Source organism: Panthera uncia (assembly GCF_023721935.1).
Source record: "Panthera uncia isolate 11264 chromosome D3 unlocalized genomic scaffold, Puncia_PCG_1.0 HiC_scaffold_8, whole genome shotgun sequence".
In the NCBI taxonomy this organism is placed as follows: Eukaryota; Metazoa; Chordata; class Mammalia; order Carnivora; family Felidae; genus Panthera; species Panthera uncia.
In genome coordinates, this window is record NW_026057586.1 from 83,261,661 (window position 1) to 83,272,196 (window position 10,536).

The window sequence follows — 10,536 nt, forward strand, 5'->3', positions numbered from 1 at the left end:
GAAATCCCTTTGCTGGCCAGGAGGAGCTCCTTTACCTCTCTGGGAAAGGAGGGAGGCCTCACTCCCTTCTCTGTAAAAGGAGTTTCTCGGCATCTACCAAGGAGAGCTGCTTGGAGAATGAACTGTGATAATGGGTGTAAAGTGATTAGCGGGGTTCCCAGTCTCATAAGACTCGATCAGTGTGAACGGTGATCATTTCAAAATGGACATGTATTCTTTTTTAATAAGGAAAAAAAATTCTAATTCATGCTGTTTTAAAGTAATATGTCAGAAGAATTTCTGATGAAGCAGAACACAAAAACACATTAATTATAAACGCTGATACAAACAATGGGTGTGCATAAAGTCCCTCTTGTGCAAACACACACGCATATACACAGAGACGTGGGTGCAATTCAGAAACATGTAAAGGAGCTGCCTCAAGGTATTACCAGGAGTTAAGTTGTGGACTATGGGTGACTTTAGTCTCCCTCTTTATACGTTAGTAAATTTTCTTTTATTTTTTAAGTTTATTCATTTATTTTGAGACACAGAGAGAGAGAGAGCGAGAGAGAGCAGAGGAGGAGCAGAGAGAGAAGGAGAGAGAGAGTCTCAAGCAGGCTCCAGACTCTGAGCTGTCAGCACAGGGCTGGATGTGGGGCTCAAACTCACCAACCAGTGAGATTCTGACCTGAGCTGAAACCAAGAGCTGAACGCTTAACTGACTTGAGCCACCCAGGTGTCCCTTCTTTTTTTCAAAAAAAATTTAAATGTTTATTTATTTTTGAGAGGGAGAAAGAGACGGAGAGAGATGGAGAGAGACAGAGCATGAGCGGGGGAGGGGCAGAGACAGAGGGAGATACGGAATCTGAAGTAGGTTCCAGGCTCTGAGCTGTCAGCACAGAGCCTGACGTGAGGCTCAAACTCACAGACTGTGAGATCATGACCTGAGCCGGAGTCGGATGCTTAACCAACTGAGCCACCCAACCACCCCTTAAACTTTTTAAAAAAAATGTTTTATTTATTTTTTGAGAGAGAGAGAGAGAGAGAGAGGGAGGGAGGGAGGGAGGGGCAGAGAGAGAGAGAAGGACAGAGGATCTGAAGCTGGCTCCATGCTTAAAGGCTGACAGTAGAGAGCCTGATGTGGGGCCTGAACTCACAAACCATGAGATCATGACCTGAGCCAAAGTTGGACACTCAACAGGCTGAGCCACCAGGTGCCCCTACGTTAGTATATTTTTAAAATTTTCTACAATCAGCACTTTATAATTTTTAAAAAGTAAAAATGTCCAGAAGATTCCAGATTTGGTGGTGGTGGGGGACCCAAAAGGGAAAACTGTGACCTCCAGCTGTGAGCGGCTCCTCCGTTGGTGTCATCCTCCACAGAAAGCCGAGTCACCCCTGTGGGGCCAGGGTGTCCTGTGAAATATATAGAGCAGGGTCAGGCCAGCTCGTGAGGCACGATGGCCTCGGCAGACCTTTCCAGGGAGTGGGCACTCTGCCACCGGGCCTGTATCGTAATGAGATAATGTTTGTGAAAGCACTTGGCCAGAGAGAAAACTCTATCCAGATAGGTGATTCCGGGGCTTATTCTAGAGAAAGGAGGCTCTCAGAGCACATTCCATTAAGGAATTTCACACTCTTGCCTCCTCCTGCAAACTCTTCCCTTTTCCTCCCTCCCCTGAACAGAAATATATTTAGCAACCCTATCTAAACTCTCTTCTTTCCCTTAATTTGATTAAGGGGCTGGGGGGACAAGGGATGAAGTGGGGGCTGAGGAGAGGGGCAGATGGAGCTGCAGGGAGAGATTAGAGCAGGTGGACAGCTATCTGGGGCCAGAGTGGTGCTTGAGTGTGGACAGAACGAGGGCCTCCAGGTACTTAGTACAGAAGTGTAGAGGACAGAGGGAGGGAGCGCTTGATCACAGAGCACAGCTCTCCGGCGGGATGAGAACCGAGTCGGGGAGGGTCAAGCCTTGAGAACCAACTGGGAGAATGGGGGGCATGTCCTAAGGGAGGCGCTGACATTTTTTCCGAGTCCCTGCTGGCTTCCTGGAGCTTTAGGGTCTTCAGATCCTTGAGAAGTTCCAAGAGACTAGCACATGGTGAACCCCTGCTACGTATTAGGTATTTTGACATACCTCAGCCAATTTACTCAAATTAAGTAAATTATTATCACCTGTGAATATCATGCTCTGCAAGAAGAGGCATTTTTGCCTGCAAGCTGGGGACCAGACCCAGCTTGCCTTGCTTCCTCTGCTCCCCCTGGCTCATGCTACCTTCAGGAGGAAAACAGTTAACAGTCAGTATGCATTCAGTGTCTTAGAAAGAAGTGGTTCTATTCAATCCTCACAATGTCTCTATGAGATAGATGCCATTAATGCCCCCATTTTACAGAAGAGCAACCTGAGGCTTAGGGTAAGCAATGAAGCTGAAGTCGCAAGGCTGGTAAATGGCAGAGAGCGGGGCCCTCCAGAGCCTGGAAAGGTAAAGGAGTCTGAGGCATTCCAAATAAGAGGGGCCCATAGCGTGTGCTTCTTTGATAGTCTGGTTGCTCTTTAAGGACAGGGACCTTACCTTGTTTATCCTGTATTCCAAGCCCTGAACACAATGTCGGGGACAAAGGGAACACTTGCTGCAAGAACTAGAGATACTTGATAAGTTTGGCCAAAAGAGTCTCCACTGGGGGCCAGCTCGGTGAGGATTAAGTGAGACGTATTTGCCTAGGGATTTCCAAGTATAAAATGTCACAGTGCTGAGCTTCAGAAAAAGGCTCTGTTGGCAATGGGGATCCCTCCAGGAGGCTTTAAAGGTGACCAGGACCTTGACAATGGGCAGTCCCAGGGAGAGGGCTCCACTGCCCTCATGGGTTGGATTCGGACCATAGTGACAATATGGGGGGGGGGGGCTGTCTGGCACACATTCGCCACTAGTTCCTTCCACAGGGACATCTCAAGGACATCTGCAAACTCTGGGGGATAAAACATAGTACAGGAGATGGGGGGTGGTTGGTGGGAAGAATGCCATTTGGGCAGCTCAGAAAGATGAGAGAGAGGGAAGTGGATGATTAGTGCTTTAATTAACAAGGACCTAACACCCTTCTAGAAATAGGTTTGAAAGAATAAAGGGCAGAAATCTAGTCTCTTCTAGAGAGGACTAGTATCGTCCAGGAAAGGACCTCAGGCTTCAGCCAGAGTCTCATTGATTAATAAATACCTCATCGCCTTGTGGTCCCGTACAGTTTCAGATGAAGCATTTCGGGCTTCTCTTTTTTCTATAACCCATGCGGAAGGCTACCAAAGGGCAGAGAACAGAAAGAGCCACCAAGTTCCTGGGCCAAGTCCAGGGTTTCCTGGCCTGTTTTCAGAGAACCTCAGCTTTTCTCCCCCTCTCACAGCAGTCCTTGGTGTCTTTATGTGAGCTGCTTATTAACCAGGGGATATCAGGACACTGGGAGGGGATTGCTCGCACAATTGCCAGTGAGGGCAATTCAGAAACGCAGAGTGGAGCAAAGCTGATGTGTGCAGCCTGTGTGACAGACGGAGACTGGCAGGATGGAGCCAGAGTCTGGTCATCAAGCTGGAGCATCGGATTGGAGGGTCCTGGGACCTGCGGGTGGCCAAGAGAGCCAGGGGCTCACTGCCAACGGTGCCCATCCATAGAAGAGTTCCATCAGCCAGGACAAAGGATGGTGAATGGCTCTGGGGCCCAGAGCAGGAATCCCAGTTGTGGGGGGCAGGGCAGGGATCATCACTCTCCTCAGAGAAACAAATGGAGGCAGCTCTTTCAATGCTGTAGGAGCTCCTCTACCATCTTCCTTTTCCAAAGAGACTACTTTCCAAGAAGAAGCCCCAAATTCAACATGCAAATCCTAGGCATCCCTCCTCCCCTTCTTTTCCAGTAAACTGCTGCTGACAGTCCCAGTGTACAGGATTACTACTGACAGGGCTTCACCAGCCAGCTAACACCCTGAGGTCAAACCGTGGAAGCAGAACCCCCTGGGCCCAGAGACGAGTCTTGATAGTTAGAGCATGGAATGGTTTCCTGCTGGGTCTAAAGACAAGTGGCTTAGCCAGGCTTCAGTTGGGCCACAGTGTTACAGGTCTTAGGTTTCAAGTTGGGATCAGCTGCGCAGAGGGAAATGGTTGGGGAAACTCTCTCTTGGCTTCTTTCCTCATGGTGGATGGCTAAAGGAAGAGAAAGCTTAAGCTGCTGAGCTGGTGTTGGTGCCTTAAAAATAATGATATAAACACAGCCCAGAAGTCAGCCTGTGGAGTCCCTGACGGGGACCAGAGAAGAAACACTGTCCTGACTTACCCTTCAACCCACGCTCTGCCCTCATCTATCACCTCAGAAGCTAAACAACTTCCTCAGATGGCCCCATGGAATATAAATCACAAGGGCCCTAGCTTCTAAGAAACCTGTCCACACAGCAGCCGTCAGAAATACTTGTCTATTGGGGCGCCTGGGTGGCTCAGTCAGTTAAGCGTCTGACTTCAGCTCAGGTCACGGTCTCACGGTCCGTGGGTTCGAGCCCTGCGTTGGGCTCTGTGCTGACAGCTCGGAGCCTGGAGCCTGCTCTGGATTCTGTGTCTCCCTCTCTCTCTGCCCCCCTGCCCCCTGCCCCCTGCCCCCTGTACGTGCACTCTCTCTCTCTCAAAAATAAATAAATTAAAAAAAAAAAAAAAAAGAAATACTTGTCAATTTCTTCTTCCTCTGAACAGGGAGCTAAGCAAGTCAGACTCACAGATGAATGTGCCAGGTCCCTGCCAGCGTGCTGCTCAACATCTCGGAGACTTGGTCCTCACCTACAGGTTGGGGATCAGTCATGTCTACCTCACAGGTTTGAGGTGGAAAGTGAGATGAGATAATTCAGGTGGGTGCTGTGCTTAGCACAGCAGTACCTCAATGAATGTTAGCTGCTATGTCATCATCATTCCATTGGCTGAAGAGGAGAACAAACACCACTTCAAAAAAAATTTTTTTAATGTTTATTTTTGAGAGAGAAAGAGACAGAGCGAGAGCAGGGGAGGGGCAGAGAGAGAGAGAGGGAGACACAGAATCCGAGGCAGGCTCCAGGCTCTGAGCTGTCAGCACGGAGCCTGACTCGGGGCTTGAGCTCATGAGCTATGAGATCATGACCTGAGCCAAAGTCGGACGCTTAACTGACTGAGCCACCCAGGTGCCCCAAACAAACACCACTTTTTTTTTTTTTTAACGTTTATTCATTTTTTGATAGAGAGAGACAGAGCGTGAGTGGGGTAGAGGCAGAGATAGAGGGAGACACAGAATCCGAAGCAGGATCCAGGATCTGAACTGACAGCACAGAGCCCAATGCAGAGCTCGAACTCACGGACCTGACCCGAAGCTGGACACCCAACTGACTGAGCCACCCAGGCGCCCCAAACAAATACCACTTCTAATTCTAATCCCAAACAAGAAGGGCAGTGGGCCAGAGCCTCAGTGATTTTACAAAACACCAAGCTTCTTTCTCCTGTTTGCTCTCACGCCAAATCTGTGCCAGACGGGTGTATGCTTGGCAACCTCAGTGGCCTCCAAGTTGTTTAAATTCTCACTGAGTAGCCCAACAGATACCTAGACCCGCTGGGGCACAAAGTCAAATGCTCTGGGGGTAGCAGTGGAAGATGGTATAAGAAATCATCACAAAGAAAGTTTGTGCAAATTCTATCTGAAGAGCTGTGGTTCACTCAGAGGGCCCCCTTTTCCAGACAGGCAGGAGAGCTAGCTTACAAATTCTTCCTTTCGTACATATTTCCATGATGGCATCATAATGTGGAACACGTCTGGCTCCCAACCGAACAGGTAAAGACACGACAGCATTTCTGTTTGAAAGCTCTTGAGTTGCCAAAGCCTTTGCCTTCTGCTCAGGTGTCCTAACCTCCCCTGCCTGGGAATTGGATCTGGGGTAATGGGTGACCCAGCAGGCTCAGAGATGACAGATTCCTGCAATCGTGTAGCAAGGCTGGGACAACCTGGGGCATCTGGCCTGGCAGGGAGGCAGGCGGGCTGGGAGAGGCAGCCGTAAGTACACCGACCTTTGTCCCTGTTTGCTCTTGGAGAGGACAGGCCCCCGCCAGTACTGGCCTCCTCTTCTCTGTGTGTGCCTGGGACTCCTGGCTCATCAAAATGTTCCCGGGAACCTGAGAAGGCCTGACCCTGGTGGGTGGCAAGCAGAGACCTCTTCAGGCGGTCAAAGGGCAGTCTGAAACTTGCTCAAGACATGGCAGGTATGGGGCTCATAGGCGTGTACGTGCTTCTGTTCCTGGGAGAAAGCTCTTCCCTCTTCTGGCTTTTTTCCCAGCTAGCAGGCTTATAATTAATTAACCACCTGCCCCTCCAGAAAGCTCTGTCTACTATGGGACACTGCTTTCTTCAGACCACTAAGAGGCCCAAGGGAGCATATTGGAGGACAGGAGCCCAAGATCTGAGCTCAGGGGGCTGCCTTCCGCTTTAAGGGCTTGTCCTCTGAGGGGAAACACTCCTGTTTCTGCCCTGCTCACTGCCAGTAAAGTGGTCCACCCAAGGAACCCATATGTCCTTTCTTCTGGCAGGGTCCTCCAGACCCCTGGCTCCGCAGGTTGGGCACAAGGAGGGTGGCTCGCACATGTCTGGTGGGGGGTGGGGTGGGGCCAACTCCATGGCTCTTTGGTGGTAAACCCTCCTTTTTTTTTTCCCCCTTTCTTTCTTAATTTCCCCCTGAATGACGCTGCTGGGGCTTGAGGCAGGTCGAGCCAGAAAAGCAACTTCTCTTGAGAAAAGTCTGAGGGTTTTCTCTTTTAAGTGGGAAGTTCTCAGTGCAGGTCCCCTATCCCCTTCACCTTATGGAGGGCACTGTGCCTGGCATTCCCTTCCAGCTGGCAGGGGAGCCTGCGGTCAGAGAGAAGCATCCTTCTCTTTCACAAATAAACAAATCCAATCCATGTGCTAGAGGACTTAGGGTGTATTAATAGCCAGATATTTGTTTTCCTATTCTGGTGCTTGTCCCCTTCCACCAGTAGGAAAGATAAGAGAACACAAAATGTTCTCCACCAGCCACCCTTTCCCCCTCCCCCAGGGAGAGGCAAGCCAGGGGGCGCGAGTTCTTCTGTTTAAAGCCATTGCTGATGTACGAACTCTGAGAAAATAGACTTAAAAGTTTATATTCAGTCTCTCTTGGCTACTGTTGCTGCTCAGCAAAGAAACTCTATATTGTTTAAACCCTCCAGGCAAATGGGTTGCAAGGCAACCTTCAAACAATAGAAAATACCCCAAACCAAAAATAAAGGCCTTAAGGGCTGGAAACCTGAGGTCGTGCTCTGGTGAAGTGATTCCAAAATCCGGGTGAATGAGGATGTTGTTGACCAGGCCGCGCTTAAGTGGCGTCAACCCCTTTGACTGCTTTCAGCCTTCTTCATCCAGTTTCTTCCAGACACATGGGGTCCCTCTTCTTTTTACTCCCCGACTCTTAGTTCTTTCCATGGTCATCAATGGAGACCATGGCAGGGAGGGGCTCAATAGGCTTGTAATGTCCAACTACCTCCTGTCTTGAGGAAAGTTCCAAAGGCTCTAATCAGTGTACTCCCCCACTGGCTCCTACCCAGCCCTAAGGTCCCAAGAAACCCAGGAAAGGAGAGGGTGGGGCCCAACTTAATCACAAGGGCCCTTGGCGCAAGTAGGCAGGAGGGTCAGCTAGAGAGAAGTGTGACAGAGGCTGGAATGGCTTGCCTGGAAGACAGAGAAGGGGCCGAGAGCCAAGGAGCGTGGTGGCCTCAGAAGCCAGGCACCAAGTTGGATTCTCCCCTGGAGCCTCCAGAAGGAACAGAGCCTTGATGACACCTTGGTTTTTAGGCTCATAAGACTTCTGACCTCCAGAAATATAAGAGAACACATTTCTGTTGTTTTAGGTTTGTGGTTATTTGTTACAGCAACAATAGGAGGCTGAGACAGCAACCAAGAACCCAAGGATCTTTCACCAGGACGAGAAGCTATGGTTGGTTCTTGGGCACAGGGCTGTAGGACTGCAGGCTGGTAACTGGCAAACCGTAGTGTCTCCCTCCAGATGCACTTTACCACGGGTGACCAGACCATCAGAGGGCACTCAATCAGCTGGGCTGATTGAACGAACAATCAAATAAACACAAATCAATAAAAAGTCTGTTTCTTCCCCCCCCCCCCCCCCCACAAGGTAGGCTGATCAAGTATTACCCCATAGAAAGACCTGAGCAGCTGGGACATTGTTTTCTACCACAACCTGTGGCCCTACCCCAACGAGTGTCATTAGAAGAGATATCAGACCAGAAAGGGAAACTGGAAGAAAGAAAAATAAAGCATCTCTATCCCCTATTCCAGGTCGCTGGCTAGAAACTTGCCAAAGAATCTCCTGGTCTTTTGTCTGGAAGGAAACACTTAAGATACTTCAAGGCTCTTTTTCTTCTCATTCTCCTTTTCTCCTTCTCCTTATTCTCCTCCTCCTCCTTGTCCTCCTCCTTCTTTTCTTCTTCTTCTTCCTCCTCCTCCTCCTCCTGCCGCCTCTGTCTCTCCTCCTCCTCCTCCTCCTCCTCCTCCTCCTCCTCCTCCTCCTCCTTCTTCTAAGTTTGTTTATTTCTTTTGAGAGAAAGGGAGAGAGAGAATCCCAACCAGGCTCTGCAATGTCAGTGTGGAGCCCAATGCGGGCCTTGAATCCATGAACTGTGAGATCATGACCTGAGCTGAAACCAAGGTCTAGAAGCTCAACTGACTGAGCCACCTAGGTGCCCCAAGGCTCTTCTTTTGTGAGGTTTGCTTTTTAAAAAATTTCAGCCTTACTCTCTGATTAAATGTCTTCTGAGGGCTTGCATAAGAGAGCCCAGGAAACCTCCCCTCAATATCCAAAAAAGAGAAAACACAGGACTTCCCTGACTCCTTGACTACTTAGAAGCATAAACTCTCAAAGACCATAGTTTACTTTCTCATGATATTTCTATGAGACAAGAACCATCAGTCCCATTTTATACCCGCGGACCCTGAATTACAGAGAGGGCAAGCAACATAGATATAGTCACACAGCAACCCAGAGCGATTCACCCAAACCAGAGCACAGGCCCCTGGACCCTCGATCCATACTGCTCTCATGTTCTGTGTGGAGTCTCAGGCCCTGCCTAACCAGGTCAGGAGGGTGTGGCCTCTGGGTAGGTGGTCCTTGTGGAATGCAGAGATACGGAACCATTAAACCTGTCATCACTAGGGGACTAACTGACACCCCAGGGGCAAGATTTTCCAGACCAGAGCTTTGAATTGCTAAGTGTGTCTGGTGAGTGTGTGTGTGTGTGAATTTGGAAGGCGGTCAGGGGTGCGGAACAACTGCCGGGTCAAGGTATTTGCACTTTACCTTGCATCTTGCATAAGTAAACCCATGAAGAGCTTTCATTTTTTTCTAGCATGGGTACAAATCTTTTCCTAGCTTCTCTCTTGACCACCCCTCGTCTTCTGTCTCACTCTACCATTCTTCTGAGACAGTGTGGAGTCTAACTTTAGGGACAAAGCTAATAGATTCCCCAAACTCACTGCAAGGGCACTGAGCTGGCTTACACCAAACAGCTGCTGAGGCTTTAGGGCCAGAAGTGTGGAAGCCCACAGCTCGGTGTAAAGGCCAAGGTATAAAGGTATAAAGAAAAGGTATCAAGAAAAGGTATCAAGAAAAGAGACTGGAGTGATTTGGTTTAAGCATTTTAAAAGTGTAATGGGGGCACCTGGGTGGCTTAGTTGGTTGAGCATCTGACTTCGGCTCAGGTCATGATCTCATGGCTCATGAGTTTGAGCCCCATATCGAGTTCACTGCTGTCAGTTGGTCAGTACAGAGCCGGTTCGGATCCTCTTTCCCCCTCTCTCAGCCCCTCCTCTGTTTCCGCTTTCCCCAAAATAAATATTACACAAAAAGTGTAATGGACACTGAATGAAGTTGTCCTGTAAAAGTGGACGTAGAAATTAAGCTGATCTTGCTAGACGCCCTCCCTAAGGGCCCAGACTGGGCAGAGCCACCATGTGTAAGGGTTCACATGACACAGGGTGCCATGTCAGGTAGGAGGCAGAAAATGGCAGCTGCCAGAGACAAAGTCAAATGACCCTCAGAATCTGAAAGGAAGGTGCTTGATGTGGCAGTGCACAGACTAAAATTGGAACAATACAGAGAAGATTAGCATGGTTCCTGTACAAGAATGACATGTAAATTTGTGAAGCGTTCCACATCTGGGGAAAAAAAAAATCTGAATGGAGGCAGGCGATAAAACCACACCGTGGGGGGTCTAACAATGTCAAGACAAGTGAAAGAAAGTGTTGGTGGAACATGGCACTTGGAAAGACTGGTTGGTGCTTCTTAAAATCTGAGACATCAGTGGGCTCAAGTCTGGGATTGGTTGACCATGTCTCAACCTTATACTAGTCCTAAACTAAAAATAACCAATGTCCCCCAAGTCCCCTTCCCTTGTGCTAGAGATGTACATGCACAGGCAGGGCAGGATGAAGGAATGGGTTTTACTGGTGAAGGAGAAATGGGAAGGGAAGATGGGGGCCCGGGGTGAAG

The 10,536-nt window shown here is 49.2% G+C and overlaps 1 non-coding gene across 1 annotated transcript; it reads left to right on the top strand.

Moving 5' to 3' along the window:
* The first annotated feature begins 10,099 nt into the window (after positions 1–10,099).
* LOC125914990 (U6 spliceosomal RNA) lies at positions 10,100–10,206 on the top strand. The gene has a single exon (XR_007455528.1). It is a non-coding gene; the product is annotated as a U6 spliceosomal RNA (small nuclear RNA).
* The last annotated feature ends 330 nt before the right edge of the window (positions 10,207–10,536 follow it).